The sequence below is a fragment of the Schistocerca nitens genome, chromosome 10 (genome assembly GCF_023898315.1).
Source record: "Schistocerca nitens isolate TAMUIC-IGC-003100 chromosome 10, iqSchNite1.1, whole genome shotgun sequence".
In the NCBI taxonomy this organism is placed as follows: domain Eukaryota; kingdom Metazoa; phylum Arthropoda; class Insecta; order Orthoptera; family Acrididae; genus Schistocerca; species Schistocerca nitens.
In genome coordinates this window covers 100,252,651-100,274,054 of record NC_064623.1, presented here as the reverse complement: position 1 = coordinate 100,274,054, position 21,404 = coordinate 100,252,651, and the positions used below count along the sequence as shown (strand labels likewise).

General features: G+C 39.8%; 1 long non-coding RNA gene across 1 annotated transcript; it reads right to left on the bottom strand.

The window, feature by feature from the left end:
- Positions 1 to 8,826: 8,826 nt before the first annotated feature.
- Positions 8,827 to 21,203, bottom strand: LOC126209772 (uncharacterized). Its single transcript, XR_007540591.1, has 3 exons — positions 20,659 to 21,203; positions 12,794 to 13,031; positions 8,827 to 11,002 (listed from the first exon to the last, which is right to left on the bottom strand). It is a non-coding gene; the product is annotated as an uncharacterized LOC126209772 (long non-coding RNA).
- Between the last annotated feature and the right edge of the window lie 201 nt (positions 21,204 to 21,404).

Here is a 21,404-nt window from a genome sequence, read left to right as displayed (position 1 = left end):
CACATAGTTCTGCGCGAGTTGTTGGAAAAACAAATGTTCCTGAAATGTATCCATCACTGAAGTAGCAACTGAGTGTCATACAAATCCAAAAGAGATAAAGAAACTGGTGCACAGAAACAGGATTATCACAGCAGGTAATTCATTGTAGTATTCATGCAGAACAAAGCACTAACTGATATAAACTGTGAACAATGTTTTTATTGCTCTCAAATCGAACCAACATACAGTTGAGCATCTGGTTGCAAAGGTGTACAAAACAAGACTGATCAAATATTAAAGATATCACACAAGTCACTATTCTTTGATCTCATATTCTCAATCATCTACATCAATACAATTTCATTGTCCCACTGCTTTTTGCAGGAGAGGAAGGGGGGAGTGTGGGAGTCCCCTTCTACTGTATTAGTATAAGTACATGTTATTGCTGTTGTCGCCTTCAGTCCAGAGGCTGGTTTGATACAGCTCTCCACACTAATCTTGTACAAGCCATTTCATCTCGTGTATTTACTGCAACCAACATCCTTCTGAATCTGCTTACTATGTTCACCTCCTGACCTCCCTCAACAGATTTACCCACCACACTTCCCTCCAGTACTAAATTGGTGATCCTTTGATGCCTCAGAACGTGTCCTACCAACTGATCCCTTCTTCTAGTCAAGTTGTGCCACAAATTCCTCTTCTAGCCAATTCTATTTAGTCCCTCCTCATTAGTTACTCAACTACCCACCTACAAATACTTCCAGGAAAGACTTCCTGGCACTTAAATCTAGACTCGATGTTAATCTAGTTCTCTTCTTCAGAAATGCTTTTCTTGATATACCCAATCTACATTTTATATCCTCTCCGTTTCGACCATAATCAGTTATTTTGCTGCCCAAATAGCAAAACTCATCTTCTACATTTAGTGTCTCATTTCCTAATTTAATAATTAGTTTTTACTTCTTCTCCAAGAATTTCAATTCCTACTCCAAATTTTTCTTTTGTTTCTTTTACTGCTTCCTCAATATACAAATTGAATAGCATCGGGGATAGGCTACAATCCTGTCTCATTCCCTTCTCAACCACTGCTTTCCTTCCACGCCCCTCTTAAATAGCCTTTTGCACACTGTATCTTACCCCTACCACCTTCAGAATTTTAAAGAGAATATTCCAGTCAACACTGTCAAAAGTTTTCACCAAGTCTACAAAAGCTTTAAACATAGGTTTGCATTCCCTTAACCTACCTTCTGTGAAAGGCGAAGGGTCAGTGCTGCCTCATGTGTTCCTATATTTCTCCTGAATCCAAACTAATGTTCCCCGAGGTCAGCTTCTACCAGTTTTTTTTATTCTTCTATAAAGGATTCATGTTAGTAATTTGTAACTGTGACTTATTAAACTGATAGTTGGGCAATTTTCACATCTGTCTGCACCCGCTTTCTTTGGAATTGGAATTATTATATTCTTCTTGAAGTCTGATGGTATTTCCCCTGTCATACAGCTTGCTCACCAGGTTGAAGAGTTTTGTCATGCCTGGCTCTCCCAGCACTATCAGTAGCTATGATGGAATGTTGTCTACTCCTGGGGTCTTGTTTCGACTTAGGCTTCTTACTGTTTTGTCAAATTCTTCACACAGTATCATATCTTCCTTCTAATATTCATCTACGTCCTCTTCCATTTCCATAATACTGACCTCAAGTACATCTCACTTGTATAGACACACTATATACTCCTTCCACCTTTCTGCTTTCCCTTCTTTGCTTAGGACTACTTTTCCATCTGAGCTCTTGATGTTCGTACAGGTGATTCTCTTTTCTCCAAAGTCTCTCTAATTCTCCTGTAGGCAGCATCTATCTTGCCCATAGTGATACATGCTTCTACATCCTTACATTTGTCCTCTAGCGATTCCCACTTAGCCACTTTGCATTTTCCATCATCTCATTTTTGAGACGTTTGTATTGCCTTTTGCCTGCTTCATTTGTTGGATTTTTATATTTTCTCCTTTCAATTCAGTATCTCTTGTGTTACCCGAGGATTTCTACTTGCCCTCGTCTTTTTACCTACTTGATCCTCTGTTGCTGACATGAATAACGGGCCATTCTACTGTTTACAATACGCTGTGTCAATCTCACAGCCTGCAACACACAAGAAATACACAGCACGTGGTCAGAGGAGCTGTCATCCTTCAGCACCATCTATTGTGGCAATGATGCCTTTACAGACACATGTTCATAGGACCTTTTTTCCTCCAATTCCAATCAGGAATCTGTCCCTACAGTTTGTCAGTTTTTTAATGTTCACCCTGTACATGCATTATATTTTTTGGTTGTTCCTAAATTTTAACATAAAGACATGTCCATTAGCCTTGTAAAATTGATCTATGGATGAATAAAGCTGCTGCTAACTACCACTACTATTTCTACTGCTACTAATAAGTGCTTGATTTTTTTTATTGTTTCCAGCTACACATTAAAATCAAACCACCCCAAAGTACTGTAGTGCACCAATACAGGAGCAAATCAAAATGGTGCAGCCCATTGACAAAGTGATGTAACATGCGGTAATTTGTTTTCTCCATTTGAAGGGGAGCAGCACAGTCATGTTCCATGTTGAGTTAGTTGAAGTCTACAGCAACAGTGCACGCAATGTTTAGGTGATGCAGATGCTTCCACTGTTGTAAAACAGATCTGAATGATTTAAGACATGGCAGACCATCTGTCTGTGAAAAAGTGGGCACTGCAAGAGATGTTTAGGTCCTGGTGCTCATATCCCAATGTGTAACAGTTGAGGCACATTAGAAAATGTGAAAAGTTACTAGTTACACATTCCATGGATAATTTTGCACATAGATTGTAATGATGTGGAATGAGTCATTTTACATTCACATCTAAGGATTGTTTTTTAATTTCATATTTTTTAATTGCAAAAAGGAAAGAAGACATACTGATGCGAGTTAGTAATTCTTACCCACCACATTTTACACATTACAGCAATACAAATTATTCTACAGAATAGATGTCAAGGAGGAACTTTTTCAAATTTTACTCTGCTGTCTGTCACATTTTATATCACTGGGCAAGTGATCAAAGCTTCATGTTGCAGTATTGTGCACCCTTTGTTTGTGTTATGGCTTATTTACTAGAAACTTCATGAGGGAATAAATACTGTGAAGCAGCAGTCAGAATGCCCAACTCCTTACACAGTTGTCTACAAGGTGACTGTGGGTGAGCACCACATATTATTATTATTATTATTATTATTATTATTATTATTACAACAACACATTTTTGCACAATGAAGACTTACTTTCTTGAATATGATTATCCCAGAACATTATACCATATGACATTAGGAGTTCCAAAATGGGCTTTTTCTAGTTTAAATTCTCGTCAATATGAACACTTAGAATTTTTTAAGTTTCCACCTTATTTGTTCTTTCCTCACCATGTGTTACACTTATATTGCCATAGTACCCCTAGATGTACAGATCTGAATATTTTGTATCTTTTTAAAATTGAGGGTGAGACCATTCACAGAAAACCAGCCAATGATACTTTTAAGAGCTTCGTTTACCATTTCTTCTATTTCTGTACATATGGTTGGATTGATTACAATACTGGTGTCATCTGCAAGAAGCACTAATTGTGCTTGTTGTATATTAGACTGATGATAGTTTACATATTTGAGGAACAGTAACAGACCTAAGATTGAATCTTGGGGAACCCCTTATGTGATTTCTCCAGAGTCTGAATTATGTCCCTGGGCTATACTGCTCGAATTGATAAGTACAATTTTCTGCATTCCTTTGGTTAGATATGACATCCAGTGGTTGGCTGTACCATCAGTCCCATACAGTGTTGATTTATCTAGGAGAACACTGTGATTCACACAGTCAAATGCCTTGCAGAGGTCGCAGAAAACACCAACCGATGGTATTTTATTATTTAATACTTGTAAAATCTAGTGAATGAACATGTAAATGGCATTCTCGGTAGAGCAACCCTTTTGAAACCCAAACTATAATTTGTTAAGGATAGTATTGTTCCTGAGGTGAGATACTATTCTAAAACACATCACCGTATCAGGAAGTTTGGAGAATGATGCATTAATTTCTTTTGAACATGATGGAAGTCACCACCTGCTGAGTTACGTGACTGTTCACACCCACATAAAAAGGCTGCTGAACTGAGGCAGCAGCAGAAATGTTGCAGCTGTGTTGGGACTATCCAGAGGACTCTACTTATCATTGGCAAATGTTGGATGTATCACTATTGTGGTGTGTATGCCACACCTTCACCGACATTTTAATATATTTATATTGCCACATTTTAACATTTAGTAATGGAAGATTCGTGTCCCTGCAAGGTATCAAGTAGTGTACATATCGCTAAGGTGACAGAGTGAGATAGATCGGTGCATCCAGTGAAGGCTGTATTGTGCTGGAACTAATACAGACAGGAGGCGTTCACCTAAGAGGCTTGGCATGAAGGAGCATAACTTTCATCATTTATATTTATTATTAAAAAATTAATACACTTTTCCAGCCATGCTTCCAACATTACTTGCACTGATAGCTTATTAGTGATAATTCAAATAACTTTCAGTCCACATGTAGAAGACTAAAGAGAGACTTCAGTTAATGTTACCAGCAATTGGTGGAAAACGAAAAGCCAGTCAAGGCATCAAATTGCTAAGATAACTCACTACGAGTCAATGAGCAGTTTCCAGGTAGGCAACAAGTACTTTAATGTGTCAAGTGCAATTTAGAGTTAAAACTAATCAAATCATTGAAAAGTTACCTTTGAAAGAATTTCTACATCCCTATCTTACACCCTTTTTAATCTAATGGTTCTTTTACTCTTGGGTGTTGTACAGATCATATATTACCCATCTTTCCCTATAACTTACCCCTATTTTCCTCATAATTTTGAACATCTTACCAATTTTACACTGTTGAATGCTTTTTCTAGGTCGACAAATCCAATGAATGTGTCTCGATTTTTCTTCAGTCCTGATTCCATTGTCAACTGTAATGTCAGAACTGTCTCCAGTGCCTTAAGCTTTCCTAAAGCCAAACTGATAGTCATGTAACAGATCCTCCATTTTCTTTTCCATTCATCTTCATATTATCCTTGTCACCAACTTGCATGCATTAGCTGTTAAGCTGACTGTGCAACAATTTTCACACCTGTCTACTCTTGCAATGTGCGAAATTGTGTGGATGATATTTTTCCAAACGTCTGACGGTATATCAGTAGTCTCATACACCTACATGAATTGCCATTTTGTTGCCACTTCCCCCAATGATTTTCGAAATTCTGATGGAATGTTATCTGTCCCATCTGCCTTATTTAATCTTAAGCCTTCCAAAGCTCTTTTAAATCCTGATTGTAATACTGGATTCCCTATCTGTTCCCTGTCAACTCCTGTTTCTTCTTCTCTACATCAGACATGTCTTCCCCTCACAGAACCTTTCAGTGTACTCTTTCCACCTATCTGCTCTCCTTTCCTCTGTATTTAACAGCAGAATTCCCATTGCGCTCTTAATGTTACCACCTTTGCTTTTAATTACAAGAAGGTTGTTTTGATTTTTCTGTATGCTGAGTTTGTCCTTCCTTCCGACAGTCATTTCTTTTTCGATTTCTTCACATTTTTCATCCAGCCATTTTGCCTTACCTTCCCTGAATTTCACATTTATTTCATTCGTAAGTAACTTGCATTTCTGCATTCCAGAAATTCGCTGAACATTTTTTTACTTCCTTCTTTTGTCAATCAGCTGAAGTATTTCATCTGTTATCCACAGTTGCTTCACAGCTGCCTTTCTATGGTATTCTTTCCAATTTCTGTGATTGCCCTTTTTAGAGTTAACCATTCCTCTTCAACTGAACTGCCTACTGGGCTATTCGTATCACAGTATCAATAGCCTCAGAGAACTCCAAGCAAGCCTCTTCATTCCTTAATATTTCCATATCCCACTTCTTGCACATTGATTCTTCCTGACTTGTCTCCTAAACTTCAGCTTACTCTTATGGAGTAAAAATGCCTGCAACAGGACTGAATTAGGACATAGCATGAGGATATATGGGACACGGCTTCCATCTAGGACTACAATATGAGCCAGGGGCATGGGGTTAGGAGTGCAGGTGAAATAGGGACAGACAAAGGACACTGCACAGGTCAGGTGGCTGGTGAAGGTTATTTCTCATTTCAGCGCATAGCGGCAGATATCTAAACTCTCACAGAGAATGCGACTTGGCCGCTCCAGTTCTGGGTGGTACTGAGGGTGGGGCTCGTTTGTGACTGGCGAGACATGTCACAGGAGATCGGTTTCTGGATGAGGTGGGGAGGGTACTTTCGGTCTGCAAAGGTCTCAGTGGCACATTTGGAGAGGGCTTACTGGCCTCTGCAGATGCTACAACTACAGGTGGCTACACTGTATGGATACTGTTATTAAAATAAACAATGCTAAATATAAGCTGCAAATACTCATGTTGTGACTAAGTTCTGGGACTACCTTTCTGTGAGAAACTGGTAATTCCTCTATAGTGACTCATCTATTAATTATTAGTCCTGCTTATAGAATGGTACCTAGCTCCATGTGCAACTAGCAACTAACTATAACTTGAAAGGCTTAATACAGTTAACTGTGACTCTGCTCCTTTGATGCCTAAATAGCTTATGGCATTATTCAATATACAGGGTGTAATGGGTATAAAAGCAGATATTTCTACTAGTGACTCAGGATGGTATACTGAACAACATTACATCAGTATTTACCTTGTTTTCAGTCTAATAATTATAGCTATTACAAGTCATATGGTTTCAGGTTGTTTAGTTCCTCCATATATAAGCCCGCCATTAATGTCTATTTTCACCAAGATCAGGTGAGGGGCTGTCAAGAGGGGTAAAGCAGTGAGGCAAGCCTCATGATAACAAACGTGGAGGTCCCTCTCCTGCAACTAACTATAAATGGAGGTATCTCTCAGGGTTAGTATGTACCCCAGTAAGCATTATTTGTTGTACATATATGCTTATATGTGAAATAAGAATCATTTGTCAGTCATTATTTGTGTTATCTACAGTGTCCATTACCACAAAAAAGGCAAAATGGAGTACAGAGGTGTGAAAAAGTTCAATTGAGAATTAAAGCTTATACAGCCATTGGCAATGCTTCTTTGATGTGCATAACACTAATGTGTTATGTGAAACAACAAAACAAACAGAAAACAGGAAGACACGGTAGGCCCTACATAATACAGAACTTTACGTACAATGAAAACAAAAGAATATTCGACATTCTGTGGCTTGTTAAGATAATCAAAATATATGAAATTAAGGCTCTTATGAGATTCCTCAGGAGACTAACAACCCTGATTTCTGTCACATCCTTCCAAGCAAATGTTCGAAATGGCCTCCATCAGTTGCATGGCAGGCTTGTAAGCAACGATATCATGATGCTCTTACCTGTCCCCACAGTCCAACGTCAGTTCTGATGGTTGTGACAGCTTCTTGGAATTGCCATCTTAGAGAGGCTTCAATCCAGGTGATTACTCTGTAGAAAAGCACATTGATGTGACCCCTGAAATAAGAATCTAGTGGATTTAAATCAGGGGGGACCTGGGCGACCACGAGACAAGGGTTCGTCCACCACCCTGTCTATCGTGAAACTGGTGATTTCATTACTGATGAAGCATTCTTCCAGCACGAGGAGGTGCCCCATCATGTATAAACCACATCTTTAGATGTTCACAAAGTGGAATGTCCTCCAGAAATTCTGGCAAAGAAGACTGTAATACGTGAAGATAACAGCACCTGCCACAGGCAGCTCTAATGGACCAGCAGCATATCTCTGACAATCCCAGCACATATGTTTAGGGCAAATCTGGCTTAAAACCTACTCCCACTGAAAGGTGTGAGGGTTTTCATCTGCCCAGGAATACAAATTACGCATACTCACATGACCTTCGAGAGTGAACATGTATTCATCTGTCAGCAGTAGTTTCCAAAAAAACTGTTGTTTACGCATTTTTCCATGAGCTAGGTGCAGAATTTAGCTCTATGTGGGTAGTTCACACTCTGGTGCTGATACAGAAGCAGTAACTCTTAATGCAACATGCGATGAACCTTATTTGCTGAGCTTCTTGTACTTACAGTGGTTTGCTCTTCAACTACACATAGAATATACTCATCACAGTTCGATGCTGCACCATTACATCATTGCCCATATCCCTCGCATCATGGGCGAAAGATCATGTGTCTTGTAGGCAGTGGTGCACTGCACTGAAGGTTTTCGCACTTGTAATGTGACGAGTTGGAATCTGAGATGACAGATTTCCCTTGCCCTTTCCGTAGACTGCCTAGCTTCTCTATAAATTAGGTGCATATCAGCTACTTCTGCAAAGGTGCATGTCTCCATTATCCTGGAACTGCCTTCTTTTGGAATGCTAATGGCCTTCTGTTATATAGGAAATCGGCTGTTACTCATGTGTGGATTCAAGGAAGCAAAATAGATAGTCTACAATGCAAGACATCTTTCATTTCGTGGCCCAGGTACAGCCATGCAGAAAACATCAGGTCGTAAAGTTTGTGAGGTGTTTGTGGAAAGACTGTTCGATGCAGAGAAAGAGCACCTGACACACTGATAGGTGTACATATTATGGTACAATGTATACAAATATCTGGACTACACACATTACATCTTATATATATACACCATTATCAGACTACAGCTTTTTAACATTTGAGGGCATTTTACACAACATTTGCATATCAAAAGAAAATTATTTTCATTTTATTACTTTTTTGTTAATGAACAGTGAAAATAAAAAGTTTGTGTGTTTATATATCACATCTTAACTAAGATCTTCAACTGATGTTACAAATCATACCACAGCATCACAATTTGTTCAGAAATACATTAAGAAATGGCGTATTCTCCACAAATCATGTTGTGTATACACTGAATTTTAAAACAATTTTATAAAACATGACTTTTTTTCCCCAACATTTATACAGGGTGTTACAAAAAGGTACTGCCAAACTTCAGGAAACATTCCTCAAACACAAAGAAAGAAAATATGTTATGTGGACATGTGTCCGGAAACGCTTACTTTCCATGTTAGACCTCATTTTATTACTTCTCTTCAAATCACATTAATCATGGAATGGAAACACACAGCAACAGAACGTACCAGCGTGACTTCAAATACTTTGTTACAGGAAATGTTCAAAATCTCCTCCGTTAGCAAGGATACATGCATCCACCCTCCGTCGCATGGAATCCCTGATGCGCTGATGCAGCCCTAGAGAATGGCGTATTGTATCACAGGTGCCCACAATACGAGCATGAAGAGTCTCTACATTTGGTACCGGGGTTGCGTAGACAAGAGCTTTCAAATGCCCCCATAAATGGAAGTCAAGAGGGCTGAGGCCAGCAGAGTGTGGAGGCCATGGAATTGGTCCGCCTCTACCAATCCATCGGTCACCGAACCTGTTGTTGAGAAGCGTACGAACAATTCGACTGAAATGTGCAGGAGCTCCATCGTGCATGAACCACATGTTGTGTCGTACTTATAAAGGCACATGTTCTAGCAGCACAGGTAGAGTATCCCGTATGAAATCATGATAACGTGCTCCATTGAGTGTAGGTGGAAGAACATGGGGCCCAATCAAGACATCACCAACAATGCCTGCCCAAACGTTCACAGAAAATCTGTGTTGATGACGTGACTGCACAATTGCGTGCGGATTCTCGTCAGCCCACACATGTTGATTGTGAAAATTTACAATCTGATCACACTGGAATGAAGCCTCATCCATAAAGAGAACATTTGCTCTGAAATGAGGATTGACACATTGTTGGATGAACCGTTTGCAGAAGTGTACCCGTGGAGGCCAATCAGCTGCTGATAGTGCCTGGTACAGAAACAACTGGTTCTCCCGTAGCACTCTCCATACAGTGATGTGGTCAACGTTACCTTGTACAGCAGCAACTTCTCTGACGCTGACATTAGGGTTATCGTCAACTGCACGAAGAATTGCCTCATCCACTGCAGGTGTCCTTGTCGTTCTAGGTCTTTCCCAGTCGCGAGTCATAGGCTGGAATGTTCCGTGCTCCCTAAGACGCCGATCAATTGCTTCGAACATCTTCCTGTCGGGACACCTTCGTTCTGGATATCTGTCTCGATACAAACGTACCGCGCCACGGCTATTGCCCCGTGCTAATCCATACATCAAATGGGCATCTGCCAACTCCGCATTTGTAAACATTGCACTGACTGCTAAACCACGTTCGTGATGAACACTAACCTGTTGATGCTACGTACTAATGTGCTTGATGCTAGTACTGTAGAGCAATGAGTCGCATGTCAACACAAGCACCGAAGTCAACATTACCTTCCTTCAATTGGGCCAACTGGCGGTGAATCGAGGAAGTACAGTACATACTGACGAAACTAAAATGAGCTCTAACATTGAAATTAAGCGTTTCCGGACACATGTCCACATAACATCTTTTCTTTATTTGTGTGTGAGGAATGTTTCCTAAAAGTTTGGCCGTACCTTTTTGTAACACCCTGTAGATGCACGTGATACATAAAATACTTTTTTCCCCAGCACAGTTACAATTAGCTTTACAGATGACCAGTTTCAACCTTCTCAAATGGACATTTCAGATTCAACTGCTGCACAGGAGGACCATCCATTGTCATCTGTAAAGACAATTGTTACTGTGTTGGGGAAAAAACATATTTCAAACTGAAACAATTTTTTAAAGTCCGACGACATGCGTAGGATAGTACTACCAAGGCCTCATCCCCATGGATCCACCTGCAACCAAGATAGTAACACTGTCTGCTATTACGGCTTTAACGACGCATCACACCTGACACGAGTCATGCCAAACCATCAACAAAACGGTGTGGCCTCCTGTACACTCCCAGACGTCTGCAATCAGAGTTCCTCCTCCCAACCGATGTTCTCCCGCAAACACAGCAGGCAGCCGGCCGCAGCAACGCCACAGCGCCCTCTGGCGAAGGTAAGAAAACAGCAGAGTGTGAAGCGGAGATTTCAAAAGGAACTTGCTACAGACAAGGAGGAAACACAGAGAACCGACAGCGACATTTTGTCATGGTTCACTGTTTCATGTAAACTGCAACAGAATAAAAAAAGCATATGACTATGTTAATGTAATTAACTATTTTACTACAATTGATGCACAGTTGTTTTCTTGTCTTGTGGATACTAAAATGTAAATGAAGCTCTTATGAGCTGAGTTCAGTTTTGCTGCAGGGACTCTAAAGGAAATGAGTGGCAGGGAAGATTCCAAGGGCCCGGTTCCCGCAGTCCTCCCATATGGAATGCCTGAGTGCATGGATGGCATCAGTGTGAGTGACATCATAGCAGAGGCAGCTTCTATTTCATATCACATTCCCAGGGATTTACTGACATTGTAACCTGTACAACAGTACCACCTGCTGCTCCTCATTCATTAGTGAAGAGCTGGCAGCTGAAAAAGTTATACAAGACAAGGCAAGAGAGCTTACTGTTTTGTTATAGTAGAGGGAAACTACTTTTTTTTACGTAATGTAACAATAACTGAGAAATTGAGAGTGCACATTATTCTCAATAATTTCAGCTAATACCATGACATAAGTAATTACACGACCTACATCAGTTGAATCCATAGTTGTCACAGAGATAGAAATTGTAACTCAAATTAGTTTGACTCCTATGTAATGTAAATGTAACTGTAATGAGAGTACTAATATATTAAAATAAACACTGAAAGCTTATCAGAGTTTTGGCCATGTTGGATAACAAATTTCAGAACACAATAACAGCCAGAGAAAAGAATTCAGCATCTGAAACAATGAACACCACACCGTATTGTGAAAGCGTTGGTCATTACAGACAACACTACCAAATAACACAAGAAAGCCAGATGATTAAAAACTCAGTGAAAGGCTTTATAGAATACAAACAAATCTGTTTGGTGTAGTGACTGCAGTATAAGCATATGCAACTAAAATAACAGCAGAGTGTTAAGGAAATTTAACTGCAATCAGTCAGTTATAATGACAAACATTCTGTCATTCAGCAACTTATATGATACCTTTGATGAGACACTGCCTGCTTTCAGTTGTAGTTGTCCTATAATTTACAGGCTGTAATATCTGGTGTTACCAATTTCATTTTATTTTGTTCTGGGTTGTGGAATGTGTACATTACACCAGTGTGGGGGAAAAATGAATATCAGATTACCTGTATTGCCCACATTCACAAAATATTCTGCAACGTACATTTAAAAAAAAAAAAATTGTTTTCCTAAAATGTTTATGTTTCAAAATCTCCTGTTTATTTCCTGCAACATATCTGTGAAATAAGAATTTCATCCTTAACTTTTAGTTAATTACTCGAATTTTTGTAACTTTATGTTACTTTTGAATTATTCAGAAAGATTATTTAATATGGTGGACTCATTGTTTGGCTTTGTAACATAATTTAGAGTGAAATGAGAACTAAAATCTTAGAAAATACAATAAAGAAAACTTCATAAAAACCAATGCTTAAATATTGTAATTTGTTTTTACTTTATTACAAGTAATTTATTTCTAGTGAATTTTTTCCCCCACTTGCATAAATCAGTACAGAACATAAGGTCAAGTAGAGTAAAATAAGTTGTTTGTGATGAGAAAATCGTAGTGTCAAAGTCATTTTGTTTTTACTACATGGTATGACCTTTGTGTATACTGTTACTTATTTCATGCTCGTACATTTTCACTTCTTTTGTAAAATATAGCAATAAGAGTGTACTAACAGCGTCTGCCACTTTTCCATTGTGTGCCGCTGTTGGTAACGGTTCGCAGGATCAATGATGGGAAGTGACCCTGATGAATTGTCACTTGGATGTGAACAGTCAGTCACACTGCTCATTCAGAATTTCTTGTTCTTTGTAAATGAGGTTATCACGTATTTTTCCCCCATTTGCACCACAGCAATTTCAGCTATACTATTAGATCTCAATCTAACCACAGCTTCGGAAATTGTGACAAATTCTGCAAGAAAAAAAAAACCACAGGCAAATATTTGTGACAACCAAGATTACGATAGTGAACAATGGAAGTACAAGATGGAATAACACCAATATTATCAAACGGCTAGATTGTTACTTACCACATAGAAGATACAGGCCTAACGAAAAGAGGCCTTGAGGTGGCATGATATGGGGAGATGGGACAGCATGGTGGGGAAGGGAAAGGTTTAGTGCTACTTGTGGAAGTGTGCAGGAAAGTGGCGGGGACAGCGCAGGACTGCTCTGCTAGGTGCTGTCACTAATTGCCTCTTTTTTGGGAGGGGGGACGAGAGAAGTAGAGAAGGAGAACAGAACCAGTGGGCGTGGTGGCAGAGCAGAAGTCTGCATTGTGTTGGAGTGCGGAAGAGGATAGGTAAGTGGAGGACAGGGGCTACCAAATGTTGAGGCCAGGAAGTTGGTTGGTTGTTTGGGGAAGGAGACCAGACAGCGTGGTCATCGGTTTCATCGGAGTAGGGAAGGATGGGGAAGGAAGTCGGCCGTGCCCTTTCAGAGGTACCATCCCAGCATGTGCCTGGAGTGATTTAGGGAAATCACAGAAAACCTAAATCAGGATGGCCGGACGCGGGATTGAACCGTCGTCCTCCCGAATGCGAGTCCAGTATCTAACCACTGCGCCACCTCGCTCGGTGAGGCCAGGAGGCTTAAGAAAAAATAGGATTTATTGCTGAGAGTGGGGGACTTCTTTCCTGTACAATAGCCAGTGTATGTAGGAAGGAATCAGATGATACAGGCTGTGAAGCAGTCCCTGAAGTGAATCACATAGTGATGGGCAGCATGTTCAGCAACTGGGTGATCCAACTATGCCTCTTTGCCACTATTTGTCAGTGGCCATTTGTGCTGAAAAGACAGCCTGACAGTTGTCATGCACACATACAAAGTAGCACAGTGGTTGCCACTTAATTTGTAGATCACGTGAGTGCTGTCGCACACAGTCCTGCCTTTGGTAGGATAGGGGATGCCTGCGATTGGATTGGAATAGGTGGTGGTGGTGGTGGTGGTGGTGGTGGTGGTGGTGGTGGTGGCGGTGTGGTGTGGTGTGGTGTGGTAGTGGTGGGATGTATGGGACAGGTCTTGCATCTAGATCTATTGCAGGAATATGAGCCATAAGCAAGGAGTCGGAGCAGGGATGGACAAGGATACTGAATAGGTGTGAGGGGCAGCAGAATAGCACTAAGGAAGATGCAGGAATGGTGGTCGGTAAAATATTCCTCATATGAGGTCATGAGGTAGTCTAAACCCTACAGGAGAATGTGATTTAGTTAGCCGGCCGAAGTGGCCGTGCGGTTAAAGGCGCTGCAGTCTGGAACCGCAAGACCGCTACGGTCGCAGGTTCGAATCCTGCCTCGGGCATGGTTGTTTGTGATGTCCTTAGGTTAGTTAGGTTTAACTAGTTCTAAGTTCTAGGGGACTAATGACCTCAGCAGTTGAGTCCCATAGTGCTCAGAGCCATTTGAACCATTTTTTTTTTATTTAGTTACTTCCAGTCCTGAGTGATACTAACTGATGAGGGGAGTGCTTCTTTGTGGCTGGATTGTGGGTGATAGTAGGTGACTGGAGAGACAACACGCATGATACCTATTTCTGTACCAGACTGGAAGGGTATTTTCAGTCTGTGAAGGCCTCATTGACACCCTTGGTATAATTGAAGAGGTACTGCTCATCACTGTAGATGCAATGGCTATGGGTGGCTAGGCTGTATGGAAGGCACTTCATGGTGTGGAATGGGTGGCAGCTGTCTAAGGTATTGCTGGGATGGCCGATAGATTTGATGTGGACAGGATACTGTAATATGCATCTTTGGGGTGGACATCAACACTGAGGGAGAAGGCTTGCTGAGTTGAGGAGGACCAGGTGAAGCAAATGGTAGAGGAGGTGTTGAGGTTCTGGACGAACGTCGACAGGGTGTCCTCACCCTCAGTCTAGACCACAAATGATTCTGAACCAGGTGAGCAGTTGGAATCTGGGCAGTTAGAAATGATTCCTCTAGGTGGTCCATGAATAGGGTGGCATAGGATAGTGATATGTGGAGCCCATTGCTATACTGCGAATTTCTTTGTAGGCGACATCTTCAAAGGAGAAGCAATTGTGGGTGGAGATTAGTTGGTCAAGCTGACTAGGAAGGAGGTTGTTGGGCTGGAGTCAGTCAGGAGTTCGGAAAGATAGTATTCAGTATTGGCAAGGCCATGAGCATTGGGGATGGGAGGTTGCATCAATAGTGACAAGAAGGGTGCAATGTGGTAAAGAAACAGTTACTATGGACAGTCGATGGAGAAATGGTTGGTGTGTCTTATGTAGAAGGATAGCACCTGTGGTCTAGGGATAGTGTCTTTGACTTTTGACTAGTAATTAAAAACATCCTCGGTCCCGAGTTTGAACCCTGCCACTGCTTCAATTTTGAAGAAACCATCAACAATGGCAGTCGAAGACCTCTGGCATAAGAAGTCAATCACTTTCTGCAAAATGCCTTAAAGAGAGCAGAGGAGCATCAAAGGTTCAGGGCACTCTCTTGCCCTTTGGGTGGGAAACTGTCCCTAAAAGGTGGAAGAATCAGCAATTATCAACAGCATGAGGATGCAGAAAGCAATGGAAACCACAGCATTATAGACGCATACTGTGCATCCACTGGACATCTGACTTCTAACTGAAAAAGTATGATGATGATGATGATCTCTCCATTGGCAATATATTCTGGACTAGTTCCCCGTTCAGGTCTCTGGGATGGCCAAAGTGGAGGTGAGCATGACAAGAAGACTGAGTATCCAACAAAAGGATGATCTCCTTTTGAGTCACATCATAGCATGTTAGAAGGTTAAACATGATAAAGGAGCTAGAAAAGTGAAAAAGGAAATGCTGATGCTCAGTCTAGATATAGGTGGGGTAAGTGAAGTAAAACTGAAAGAAAACAAGGCTTTCTGGTCAGATGTGTATAGGGCAATATCAACAGCTGCAGAAACCGATATAGTGTGAGTAGGATTTGTTATGAATAGGACGGTAGGGCAGAGAAAGAGAGTTATGGTGAACTGTTCAGCGATGGGATTGTTTTCATCAGACTCATCAGCGAACCAATGCCCACAACAATAGTTTAGTATACATGCCGACATCGCAAGCAGAATATGCAGAGATAGAGAAAGTATATGATGATACGGAAAGGGAAATTTAGTATGTAAAGGGAGGTGAAAATCTTATAGTCAAGGGGGATTGGAATGTGGTTGTAGGGAAAGAGTAGAAAGAAATTGTTACAGGAGAATATGGGCTTGACAGTAGGAGTGAGAGAGGAGAAAAACTGAGTTCTACAATAAATTTCAGCAACTAATAGCGAATACTCTCTTCAAGAATCAAAAGAGGAGGAGGAGGTATACTTTGGAAAAGCCCAGGAGATACAGAAAGATTTCAGTTAGATTACATCATGGTCAGGCACAGATTCTGAAATCAGATATTGGGTTGTAAGGCCTATCCAGTAGCAGACAGATTCAGATTACGACTTATTAATGATGAAGAGTACGCTGAAGTTTAAGAGACTATGCAGAGTAGGATGTAAGCTTATTTTAGCTTTATTGCCTTTGTCAGTGCATGTACCGACATACGTGGACATGTGTCAACTCTGAGTAAACCATTATTGCTGACTGTAGTTGTTGGTTGTAATATTATTTTCAGCAATATTTTAAAGTTGTTTGATAATTTGATTTTGCACGTATATTATAATACTTTTTTTGCTATCTGACAGCAGAAGAAATTCCAGTTTGACAGCTAGTTGTTTACTCAAAGAGTTGTTTACTAAAAGATCTCTTTTAGTGAACAACTAGCTGTAAACTTGAATGGGCAAAGAAATTGGAATGAAGAGATACACTTGAAATTCACTTATGCTATAGATATTGTGTTAATGGATACCTCAGAATGCAGTTCAGTTGAAGGGAATGGACAGATCCAAAAAGGGCAATCACTGAAACTGGAAAGAATGACATCGGCACAAGAAAGGTAACTGCAATGAATTTCTAGGTAAGAAATACTTCAGTAAATTGACAAATGAAGGACAAACAAAAATGTTCCGAGAAATTCAGAAATACAAGTCATTTAGGAATGAAATGAATAGGAAGTGCAAGGAAGCTAATGCAAAACGGCTGCAAAATAATTGTGAAGAAATCAAAAAAGAAATGACTGTTGGAAAGACTGGCTCAGCATACAGGGAGTCAAAATAACCTTTGGTGAATTTAAAAGCAAAGGTGGTAATATTAAGAGTGCAACGGGAATTCCACGGTTAAATGCAGAGAAGAGAGCAGATAGGTGGGAAGAGTACACTGAAGGCCTCTATGAGGTGAAGGACTTGCCTGACTATGTGACAGAAGAAGAAACAGGAGTGAAAAGGGAAGAGAGATGGGATTCAGTATTAAAATGAGAATTTAAAAGAGCTTTAGAAGACTCTCAATCAAATAAGGCAGACGGGATAGATTACATTCCATCAGAATTTCAAAATCATTTGGGATGGTGGCAACAAAATGACTATTCAAGTTTATGTGTAGAATGTATGGTAACATACCATGAAACTTTCGGAAAAACACTATCCACACTATTCTGAAAATCGCATGATCCGACAAGTGTGAGAATTATTGCTCAATCAGCTTAACAGCTTATGCATCCAAGTTGTTGACAAGAATAATAAACAGAAGAATTGAAAAGAAACCTGAGGATATGTTAGGGGATCAGTTTGTGTTTTGAAAAGGTAAAGGCACCAGAGAGGCAGTTTTACATTAAGGTTGATAATGGAACCAAGACAGAAGAAAAATCAAGACACATTCATAGGATTTGGAAAATGTGTTTGACACTGCAAAGTGGTGCAAGACAATCAAAATTCTGAGAAAAGTTGGAGTAAGCCATAAGGAAAGATGGGTACCACAAAATACATACAGGAACCAAGAGGAAACGATAAGAATGGAACACCAACAACAACGCAAATGGAGTAAAAAGTGTGTGAGACACTGAAGTAGTCTTTTGCCCCAACTGTTCAATCTATACATCGAAGACAGGTTTAAGATTGAGATTAAAGTTTAAAGGGAATGGATATCAATAATAAGATCCACTGATGACAATTACAGAACCTGTTGAATAGAATGAACAGTCTAATGTGTACAGAATATGGATTGAGTGTATATCGAAGAAAGACTAACATAAGTGAGAAGTAGCAGAAATGAGAATACAGACAAAATGAAAAACATAATTGGTGATCACAAGATTAAGTTAAGGAATTCTACTACCCATGCAGCAAAATAACCCATAATAGTCAGAGCAAGGAAGACATAAAAAAGCAGACTTGCACTGACAAAAGGGGCATTTCTGGCCAGGAAAAGTTTTCTAGCTTCAAACACAGGCCTTAATTTGATGAACAAATTTCTGAAAATATATGCCATTTGGAGCAACGCATTGTTAAAAAAAAATAAAATAAAAAAAAGTTAAGAGTAAAGGGCTGGAGGCATTTGTTCATGAGAACAGATATTCTCTTAGTGGGGGCACAGAGAAGAATTTGAAAGAGAGTATTCCAGTCAACAGTGTCAAAACTTTCTCTTAGTCTACAAATGCTAGAAATGTAGGTTTTCCTTTCCTTAATCTATTTTCTAAGATAAGTCGTACAGTCTGTATTGCCTCATGTGTTCCAACATTTCTGTGGAATCCAATCTGATCTTGCATTTGTAGACTAAGAGAAAGTTTTGACACTGTTGGCTGGAATACTCTCAAATTCTGAAGGTGGCAGGTGTCAAATACAGGGAGCAGAAGGCCATTTACAATTTGTACAGAAACAAGATGGCAGTTATAAGAGTAGAGGGGCACAAAAGGGAAGCAGTGGTTGGGAAGGGAGTGAGACAGGATTGTAGCCTATCCCTGATGTTATTCAATCTGTATATTGAGCAAGCAGTAAAGGAAACAAAAGAAAAATTCACAGTAGGTATTAAAATCCATGGAGAGGAAATAAAAAGTTTTAGGTTCGCCGATGACATTGTAATTCTGTCAGAGACAGCAATAGACCTGGAAGAGCAGCTGAATGGAATGGACAGTGTCTTGAAAGGAGGATATAAGATGAACATCAACAAAAGCAAAATGAGGATAATGGAATGTAGTCAAATTAAATCGGGTGATGCTGAGGGAATCAGATTAGGAAATGAGACGCTTGAAGTAGTAAACAAGTTTTGCTATTTGGGGAGCAAAATAAATGAGGGTCGAAGTAGAGAGGATATAAAATGTAGACTGGCTATGACAAGTAAAGTATTTCTGAAGAAGAGAAATTTGTTAACATCAAGTATAGATATAAGTGTCAGGAAGTCATTTCTGAAAGTGTTTGTATGGAGTGTGGCCATGTATGGAAGTGAAACATGGATGATAAATAGTTTAGACAAGAAGAGAATAGAAGCTTTCGAAATGAGGTGCTACAGAAGAATGCTGAAGATTAGATGGGTAGATCACGTAACTAATGAGGAGGTAATGAATAGAATTGGTGAGAAGAGAAATTTGTGACATAACTTAACTGGAAGAAGGGAGCAGTTGGCAGGACATGTTCTGAGGCATCAAGGAATCACCAATTTAGTATTGGAGGGCAGTGTGGAGGGTAAAAATCGTAGAGGGAGACCAAGAGATGAATACACTAAGCAGATTCAGAAGGATCTAGGTTGCGGTTGGTACTGGGAGATGAGCAAGCTTGCACAGGTTAGAGTAGCATGGAGAGCTGCATCAAATCAGTCTCTGGACTGAAGACCACAACAACAACAACAAAACAATTCCCAAGACAGTACACATTGTAATAAAATAAAATGATTAATGGGTTTTCTACGAATGCACACACAAATACACCTAAAATCAAAGTAATTTGTGTTGTGATGAAAAAAAATAATTCTAAGTATCATCATCCATACCTGACACTCACTGCTTCAGATTTTCACAAATTATAAGTAAATGTGCAAAGTATTGTGAAAATCTGGGGCAAAGGGTTACAAATCCTTGAATTATTGTGTGTTTCAAATGGAATGACCCACGTAAATATTCTGGAACCATTTTAATAACATTATGTAGTGTACAGTGTGTCTGTATATCAAATCATCTCATAATTATAAATAACATGACAATTCAGTCACCAACTTTCACACGCCTATAAAACTTAGCTTAAATTTTGCATCATTTCACAACACAAAACTGGACTGACACCTTGAACTCTTACATTACAATGAAGGCCATAGTTGTTGAAATGAATCTGCCTGAAATACAAGTAACAAATATGATTTTTACTGCTAACATTACTCATAAACAAGCTCTAATATCCATGTTGTTGACGCGACGGTGGCGCACACACACTAGTGATAGTCAAGAGATCCCTAATTTACAACTTTTAAATAAGAACAAGGTATAAAAATTATTGAGCGTCCAAAATTTCAATAAGGGCTCAATTTCGCTCGTCGTTAATTAGGTACCAGGGGTTATGCTATTGATACGAATAGTCAAATATGCCAGCAGTTATTAGTTGACATACACCTTAATTTTCAATGAGCATAATATTGTCCATTGTAAACACAGATGCATACAAACTCTTCAAACATAAATAAATAGCTCACCTTCATTATTGTCGGCTTTGGTCCTGGCTTTGTCATTTCTGATTCAAGGTGCGAATAGCTCACCTTCGTTACTGTCTGCTTCGGTTTTGGATTTTTGCCATTTCTGATTCGAAGTGCACAGATTTGTACCCTCGAATATCGTAGTAATTTCATTACATTTTAATAGCTTTATTCATCTCGGATTGTGCATCCTCAAAGTGAAGTTTAAACAAACCATATGCACTTACACTCTACCAAAAACTATGAAATCGTAGCTGCAATTGTTTCACCAGATTAATTACTTTCGTCAGCAAACTTGAGTTCCATTAGTCATTCAGATAGTAGGGAATCTTGAGTAGCCTGTTAATTTTTGCAGTGTTGCTGACACAATTCGGCGCTGCACAGTGTCCCGTTCCAAGTTTTCTACACCAGAAATTTACTCTGACTGACAAAAACTATAATCAAAGACCGCCGGCAGTCAACCTGTCATAATAACTAACACCCAAACTGACCACCATCGCAAAGAATGATGGGATAAAACTTGACGCTTCCTAGCTGAGGCGGGATCCTGCACATAATGTGTTGAAGTGACATCTAACGGCCAAGTTGAGCAACAATGTGCTGAATGCATGGCGCGCCGCCTGAGGACAGCACTTAAACTATCTGATTTCTTTTTTCCCTGTTAACAAATTTAGCACAAAGGAGGTAAAAGTGACAAATATCTTCTTAGCTATATCAATTATTTATCTTTATTTTATTAACAAAAT